We start from the raw sequence: 9,192 nt of genomic DNA on the forward strand, positions 1-9,192 counted from the left end.
ACACACAGTATTTATTAAGCAATGGTCGAGATGCGTCTCTGCTGGCTTTCCTGGGTCAGGGATAAGACGGGGACAGCGCACCCATGTTGAGGCTGCAAAGGGAGACCCGGATTGGCTTTCCAAAGTTGGAGGGGCATCTGAAATTGCCCAGATCTTTGTTGAGTGAATGAAACAATAACAACAATATCAACAAAACACTTTTTAGAGGTGTTTGGGAGAGTCCTCAGACTCCCCAGGAGGGCCTGGAGATGGAGTCGGCCACGGGGGCTTGTAGCCCGCAGACCCCCGGACCCTCGAGCGCCCCGGGTCGCGCGCCCTGAGCGATTGGATTCCGCCGCCCCCAGCTCGCTCAGGGCCCCGGCCCCCTCGACGCCGAAACCGCGCGGGTCAGAAGTGAGACGTGGGCACGGATCTGATGGAGCGAACACAAACTAACGTGGGGGATTTTAAGGGAAAACTCACTCAAGTTTTTATTTAAGAAACGACAAAAGTTTACCAACATTATTAATCTTAAAACCATCCACTTCCAAACGTCTGCATTTGTGTTTACACCACACAGGTCTCATGTTTGCTTTTCGCACCTTTACTTGGGGGAATTGTAAGATCAGGAAAATAAGAAACAACTGCAAAGAAATCAGTGACGAAATGCTTGCAAATATTCCCATCAAAGTAATGACCGGTGTTTGTGGGGTCAACACATTCAGCTTTACCAAATAAGTTATTTTAACTATATTGTAAGAGGTATACTATTAAAAGAGATCGGTAGTCCTTGAACATTAATCTGGCTAAGAGCATGTAACATTATTTGCCATTTTCAAATCCTTTAAAGGAGATCAGAAGCCACTTAAAAGATCAGAGATTTTTGTCACCTCTGAAATTGTGAAGAATGTATTTATTCTTCTCTCTTTTTCAATTTTTCTGCCAAATAAATGAAACTGCCCATAGGGCATTGTGCTAATTTTAGATATATTAGATATATTTTGAAAGAAAAGTCTTAAGTTATGTATTGAAGTGAAAATGTGAATCTTTAAATGCTTACAAATAAGAAAAATCTAATGTTATCTGAAAATTCCATCCTTATCAATTTAAAATGTTTATTTTATTATTTATTTATTTATTGTATTTTTTTTAGTCAGAGTCTCACTCTGATGCCCAGGCTGCTGTGCAGTGGCATGCTTATTGGCCACTGCAGTCTTTACCTGCAGGGCTCAGGCTATCCTACTACCTCAGCCTTCCAAGTAGCTGGAACCACAGGCATGCACCTCCATGCCTGGCTAATTTTTTTATTTATTGTAGAGATGAGGTCTCCCCAAATTGCCCAGGCTGGTCTCGAACCTGTGGGCTTAGACAATCCTCTCGTGTCCACCTTCCAAAGTACTAGGATTATAGGCGTGAGCCACCATGCCCGGCAAAATGTTTGTATTTTATAGAAAACATCAAACCAATGCTAATGAAAATAAAACTCATTAGCAAATCCTGTAAATTACTGATAATTGAAAATTCACTACCAATCTCCCAAGTCACTTGGTTTTTTCCTTACCTATAATTTGGACTGCAGTATAGCATACTTTTTTTTCTATTTTTTGTGCTTTTAAAGAAAAGAACAAGAGGTGAAAAAGTCTTGTCCATGACATTTGTGGGTTTTTTAGACAACAGTCAATATGTAAGTAATAGGTGGAAATAATTTCAATTTTTTTGATTATACTTGGACACATAATTTTTGAGAGAGTAGGAAAATGCCTGTTTGACAAGGCTTACTAGCTCATTCAGTTTTCCATAAAATTCCACTGATGTCAGTGTCGGTGTTCTTTTGTACATTAAGTGATAACATATGGAACATAAACATTTTGAACAAAATGGTTATTACATATTGAAAGGGTGTTAGGATGATCCTGAAGTTTGATAGCATATTTTCTGAAGAAAACCGCACAAGCCAATTTAAATGTTTCCAAATTAAGAACATCTTTTGTATCCCCATAACTCTAAAAATAGGACTGAAATCAATGATAAAGTCCAAACTCTTGCTTTGTGACTCATCCAACACAAACCCAGAGTTGTTTTGCGGTAGGCAAGAGATGGCAAATTCAGAAGCCAATATGAAGTGCCTTACTTACCTTTTATTTAGGATATAAGACTATAGTAACAAAAATATTTTCAATAGAGACATAAAATTTTTAAAAATCTTTCAAATATGAATGATTATATTAACTATGAAATCAATGCTTTAAAGTATAGAAAACAAGAAGTTAAAAATGCAGTATTTACATTTGCACATTTTATTTAGGCTTGTAAGTATGTGTGTAATCAAGAATGACCATCAAAATAATTACACATACTTCTGCTTCCTCCAAAGTGTGTACTATTCAGAGGTTTAACTTATATATATATTTTTTGGTAGCCACGAGTCTCACTATGTTGCCCATGCTGTAGTGCAGTGGCAAAATTATAGCTCACTGCAACCTCAAACTTCTGGGCTCAAGTAATCCTTCCACCTCAGCCTCCTGAGTAGCTGGAAGTACAGGTGTGCACCACCATGCCCTGCTAAATTTTTTTGGTATTTTTTTGTGAGGGTGGGGTCACACTATGTTGTCCAGGCTGGTCTCAAACTCCTGGGCTTGAGTGTTCCTCCTCCTACCTTGGCCTCCCAAAGTGCTGGGATTATAGGCATGAGCCACCACACCTAGCCCTATTTTATATGTAATCAAAATTATTCTCCCCCCATCAGAATTCAAGGCTTCAATATAGAACAAAGGATATGTAAATAGGTTTCAATATAATTATAATGACTAACTCTCAGTTATCTTAGATTATTAATTCCCAATTTGCCATAATCCTTGTTGCTTCATGTTAAGCAAGGATGAGAGGGAAGTAAAGATGAAATTCAATGAAATTGAAATTAATTGGATTTCTTACAAGATAGCACTTGAAAAAATATTTGCAGAAAGAATGGCAGTATTGCTTGTGTCATACAACCAGTCTTTGTACAGTGTTCTCATCCTCTCTAACAATATCCTTATCTGAAAAAAGGTGATAACCTACTTCATGAAATTGTGAGTATAAAGTGAAATAATATGCAGAAAAGTATTTTACACAGTGCCTGGCACATGGTAAATGCTCAGTAAATGTCAGCTTTACTTACTAGAAATCAAAGGATAGACATACGTTTAGCTTATTTTTTACTTACGGCATATTCATTTACCATTGACAAGAAAATTTTTTAAATTAATCAATTTCAGATTTTGTAAGCTACAGCTTCCAAATATCACTTCCATTAAAACTTTGTCTTGTATTACTATACAATAATAGATGCACTAATGGGAAGATCTGACCCACTCTATCATATTTTGTAAAGCATACAATTTTCATAAAGATAAAAATCAGGACAAATATGCTTCAAATGACTTCAGATGCTTAGTGTCTGCCTAGCCTCAAATCAAACAGAATTTGTTAAATTTTCTTCACAGTTAGAGGTTCAGTACTGAACTTCATGGTAGCAGAAGCATTTAGTAACTTATTTATTTACTTATTTACTGAGTTGGAGTCTCACTCTGTCAGTGAGGCTGGAGTGCAGTGGCACGCTGCTCACGGTCATTACAGCCTCAACCTGCTGTACTAAGGCAATCCTTCCGCTTAGCCTTCCAAGTAGCTGGAACTACAGGTGTGCACAACCACGCCCAGCTCATTTTTTAAAAAAAATTTATTGTAGAAATGAGGTCTCACCAAGTTGCCCAGGCTGGTCTCAAGCCCCTGGGCTCAGGCAATCCTCTCGTCTCGGCCTCCCAAAGTGTTGGGATTATAGGCATAAGTCACCACGCCCAGCATTTAATAACTTTAATCATTAAGTTAAAATTATCGTATGAATGTTTCTGCCTGCACATTTAATAATTTTAGTGATTCCACCTTTCTGGGTAAGTTAATTGATAATAGCCCCAGTGGGTGGTGTTATAACTGAGTTGACTTGTAGCATGGCTATCAGCCAGCTGGCAAATCCTGGGCAGGGTCCTTTAAAAGAATGATCCTGGAGGTGGCTTAAGTGGTTCGTGGGGAGGAGGGACCTGAGGTGTGAGGGAAACTGCAAGGGCTGTGTTGACGTGGAGAGATAAAGCTGAGCAGTGTGCATATGACCTCACATTCAAGCCTGATGAAACACAACTGATTCTGGCTGCAGGAAACAGATGACTGCTTTATGACACCTCTGATGGCACCTTACCTCAGCCCCTCAAGGGACACAAAGACACTGTGCACTGGTATATGCAAAGGATGGCAAGCGTTTTGCTTCTGGATTGGCTGACAAAAGTGTTATGATCTGGATATCAAAACTGGAAGACTTTCTGAAGTACACACACAATAATTCTATACAGTATCTCCTATGATCCCGTTACCCACCAGCCAGCATCCTGTTCCCCAAGTGACATTGGGTCTACCCCAAGTCTACCTCCAAGCACAAATCAAGCAGCAAGATCACCTGCTGCAGCTGGACAAATGATGGTCAGTGCCTGGCTCTGGGGATGGTCAATGGGACCATCAGCATACAGAACAAAAATGGCAAGAAGAAAGTGAACATCCAGTGGCTGGGGGGCTCCCTCTCCCCAATATGGTCCATCTACTGGAACTCTTCAAGAGAGGAACATAATGACATCCTGGCTGTAGCTGACTGGGGACAGAAACTTTCCTTCTTCATTGAGTGGAAAACAGATTGGGCAGGATTGCTCACTGAACTTTGACCCTTGCAGCATCAGCTACTAAAGGAGGGCGGGGGTCAGACAAGCAAGTATCCCTTTTCACCAAGGATGGAATGCACCTTGGAACTGTTGGGGAGCAGGCCTCCCGGGTGTGGACGTGTAGAGTGAAACCTGATTCCAGCTATGTGGTGGTTGGTTGCCAGGATGGCACCATTTCCTGCTCCCAGCCTATTTTCATCGCAGTCCATGGACTCTACAAGAACTGTTATGTCTGCAGGGATTGCATGACTGATGTCATCATGCAGCACCTGATCACTGAGCAGAAAGTCTGGATTAAATGCAGAGAACTTCTCAAGAAAATTGCCATCTATAAAAATTGATGGACTGTCCAGCTGCCAGAGAAAATCCTCATCCATGAGTTGTTTTCAGATGACTTGTCCACAAGCATTATTGGGTAACAGAGACGATTGTCAAGAAGTTTTAATGCAACCTCCTGGTGGGTGTGTGCCCACCACATCATCCTCTTTCAGGAGAAACGACTGCAGTGCCTGTCCTTCAGAGGAGTGAAGGAGCAGGAGTGGCAGATGGAGTCTTTCATTCCTTACATCAAGGTGATTGGTGGCCCTCCCGGAAGGGAGGGCTGTAGCGGGCCTGAACAATGAACAGATCCTACTGAAGCACGTCACAGCCATGCACAGCTTGAACATGAGTGCCTCCCGTAACAAGTTAGTCATGGTGGATGAAAACGACACTGCCTGGTGTATGACATCCACACCAAGGAGCTGCTTTTTCAGGACCCAGACGCCTACAGAGTAGCCTAGAACACCCAGTGTGAGGACTTGCTCTGTTTCTTGGGAGGAGGCTACCTCAAACATCAAAGCCAGCACCTTTCCCATGCATCAGCAGAGACTGCAGGGCTTCATGATAGGCGACAACAACTCCAAGCTCTACCACCCCCATGTCTTCTACATGTCTGCTGTGGAGGGACCGCAGTCTGCTCCAATGTACCAGCACCTGGATAGGAAAATGTTCCAAGAAGCCTGCCAGATTGCTTGCTTGGGCATTGCAGACACGGAGTGCTGTGAGCTGGCCATGGATGTTCTAGAAGGATTAGAGTTTGAAACAGCAAAGAAGGCCATCACCAGAGTACAAGATCTCCAACATTTAGAGCTCATCTGCAGCACTGAGGAGAGAAAGAAGCAGGGAGAGACCAACGATGACCCGTTTCTGGCAGATGTGTTTTCCTACCAGAGGAAGTTCCCAGAGGCCGCCAAACTGTATAAAAGGAGTGGGCACGAGGACCTTGTGTGCTTGAATATGCCAAGGATTTCCTTGGATCTGGAGACCCCCAAGGAAACAAAGATGCTGTTACCAAACAGGCTGACTGGGTCAGAAATATCAAGAAGTCCAAAATTGCTGTGAAGAGAATATCAAAGCTATTGAGATCAGTAGCGACCATGGCTGGGTTGACGTATTGATTGACATCACCCATAAGCAGGGCATGGCTGAGCATGAGCCCCAGCTGTTGTGCACTCACTACTTCAAGAAGCTGGATGACTCCTGGCTACACTGCTGCGGAGACCTGCCTGAACATCGGGTGACCTGAAGTCCCCGGCACAGCTGCATGTGGAGACCCAGCGCTAGGATGAGGCCTGGGCTTTAGGGGAGAAGCATTCTGAATTTAAGGATGACATGTACGTGCCCTATGCTCAGTGGCAAGCGGAGAATGATCCCTTCGAGGAAGCCTAAAAAGCATTCCACAAGGCCAGGTGGGAGAAGCGGTCAGGGCGCTGGAGGGCTGTGCTGGAGAGCAGATTTAATGATGCCGCCTATTATCGCTGAAGCTGTTCATGCAGTGCCTCGACGTAGCTCAAGATCCTGCCTAGAACAGTGAGATGCTCTGCAAGTTCCACCATGTGGCGAGCTGTACCACGCTGCCATGCTATTCACTGGTACACGGAGCTGCTCAGTTCCCATCGCCCTGAAACCCTTTTCAGGATCGTCAGCTGCACAGCCTGACCAAGGACACCACTTTGGACATCTCTAAAGCAACGTGCTTTTCACCCTGGCCAAGCAGAGCAAGGCCCTGGGTGCCTACAAGCTGACCCAGCATGCCTACGACAAGCTGCCGGCCTGAAGATCCCTGACAGATTCCCGGAGTCCATCTAGTGGGCATCCTGACCATCGCCCCAAGCCCTTCCAGGTCACCGAGGAGCCGGTGCCCTTATGATGCTCCACCAACAACCCGTTGTTAACAGCCTGGGCAACGTCTGCATCAACTGCCGCCCGCCCTTCGTCTCCTCGGCCTCTTCCTTCGAGCTGCTGCACCTGGCCGAGTTCTCCCTGGCGGAGGGGCTCATCGCTGAAGAAGCCAGCTCCCTCGTGGACCTGGAGGCGCCGCGACCCCAGCGGGAGAGCGAGTATGGAGATCACAAGCAACGCTTCCTGGACTCCAGGGGAGACCAAGACCCGTTCAGGGCCAAGCTGAGCTTTGAGCGGGGCGGCTCGGAGCGCGTGCCCTGAGCCGGTGGGTGCCGCGCTCCGAGCCGCGGGGACGCCCCCACCAAGCGCCGGCCCCCACCCCTGCCGCTGCAGGGCTTCCGCTCGCTGCCGCCACGCCTCCATCACCACGTGCCCCTCCTGCGTCCAGGTGTTCCACTCCGAGGACCACCAACCGCGGATGCTTCGACACACCTGCTGCCCCCTCCCCCGCCGCAGGCGCACCGCCGATCGCCTGGGCACCCCCGGGGACCCCTCTGCTCCCTCTGCCGTCTTGCGGTCCGCTGGACTATGGGAGGGAAGAAGGAATTAAACTGTCAGAATGTGTCTCCCAAGATGAAGTTTGTATTTTAGGAGGGGCCCTGTGTAACCACGGAATTCCCATTATGACGTTTCGTGCCTTGTAAACAGCCCCGGGAGATGGGGAAACGAATGGACACGTATTTTCTAAGGAAAAACATATGTTCCTTCGAGAATGGCTCCGACTTGTTCACGCAGCCTGCGGGAGCCCACAGATGTCAGACTGTTGACATGTATACTTGGCCACCACATTGCCTCAAAAACGACAGATAAAAGGGTTACTTATTTAAAAAAATAAGATGATGATCCCGAATGCATACTTTTGATTACAAATATGTTCACCATTTGTAGCATTTCGAGATGATCAGAGAAGCTGGATTTCTCTGTGGGAAACATCCCACAGCAAGAATTTCTAGCTGAGAAAACACAGGTAACACTCAGAGATCGGAGTAACTGAAAATTCAATCAAATAAGATCTTTGCATTCCCAAGGATGATCTAGTCTGAGTGAAAATTTGGTTCTATTGATTAGACTTGCTGTGAATATACTCGTAATCCATGTTTACCCCTTCACTTAAAAAAATTTTTTTTTTGAGTTGGAGTCTCCCTCTTTTGTTCCGGTTGGAGTGCAGTGGCATGCAGGCTCACGGCCACCCCAGCCTCAATCTTCTGGGCTCCAGCGATCCTTCTGCCTCATCCTTCCAAGTAACTGGAACTACAGGTGCATGCTACCACACCCGGCTATTTTTTTATTTTGTTGTAGAGAGGAGGTCTCACCAGGTTGCCCAGGCTGGTCTCGAACCCGCGGGCGCAGGCAATCCACTCTCCTTGGCCTCCCAAAGTGCTGGGATTACAGGCTGAGCCACTGAGCCTGGCCACCCCTTCACTTTTAAATAGTTCTAGACCATTGTATAGCACTTTCAAAATGTAGACTGTGGACCATGGTATAAAAATGGAATGTACTTTTGTTTAAGAGTGGTTCCTAGCCAACACAGGTGGACAAGAATAGTTGCTCAGAGTAAGACCTGCTTTCTTGTGCAAAAGATTAGAAAAGATGAAATGAATTAGAAATTAGGAAGATGAAATAAATTAGAAAAGATGAAGATGATTTAAATGACTAGTAAACATATAGAGACATGCTCAATGGCAACCTGAAAAAAGGCAAACAAAAGATGCAATGAAGATACCATTACATATCCGTCAGATTAGGAAAAATTAAAATGTTCAACAATACCAACTGCAGGTGAAAATGTAGAATAACAAGAATTCATATATTGCTAGTAGAAGTGTAACCATTGGTATAACATTTTGGAGAGCAATGTGGAAATATGTAACAAGACTGAATATATTCTGCACATACTCTTGTGCTAAAAAAATTCTGCTCTTTGGTATATATTTAGAGTAGAGCTTCCCTTCTTTATTGTTATGCCAAGAGTAGCCACCCTAGAGAACTCTCTCGTATATATGAGACATAAACAAGAACCTTCTTAATGTTATTGCTGATAATAGCAAAAAAAAAAAGTTGAAAACAACCTAAATGCCCATCAACAGAAAAATGAATAAATAAATCATGGCACAATTTATAACAAAATACTATACTAAGCAAATAAGATGAATGAACCAAAGTTAAGTCCATCCACATGGTTGAATCTCAAATGGATTGGGAGGATGCGTAAAAGCAGCATACACAGTCCTTATCGAGTATATTATTT

At 44.3% G+C, this 9,192-nt stretch overlaps 1 pseudogene; it reads left to right on the forward strand.

The window, feature by feature from the left end:
* Nucleotides 1-30: 30 nt before the first annotated feature.
* On the forward strand, nucleotides 31-7,494 carry LOC103265787 (annotated as a pseudogene).
* Nucleotides 7,495-9,192: the final 1,698 nt, after the last annotated feature.

Source organism: Carlito syrichta, unplaced genomic scaffold (assembly GCF_000164805.1).
Source record: "Carlito syrichta isolate Samal-C Ts95f unplaced genomic scaffold, Tarsius_syrichta-2.0.1 Scaffold306837, whole genome shotgun sequence".
Lineage (NCBI taxonomy): Eukaryota > Metazoa > Chordata > Mammalia > Primates > Tarsiidae > Carlito > Carlito syrichta.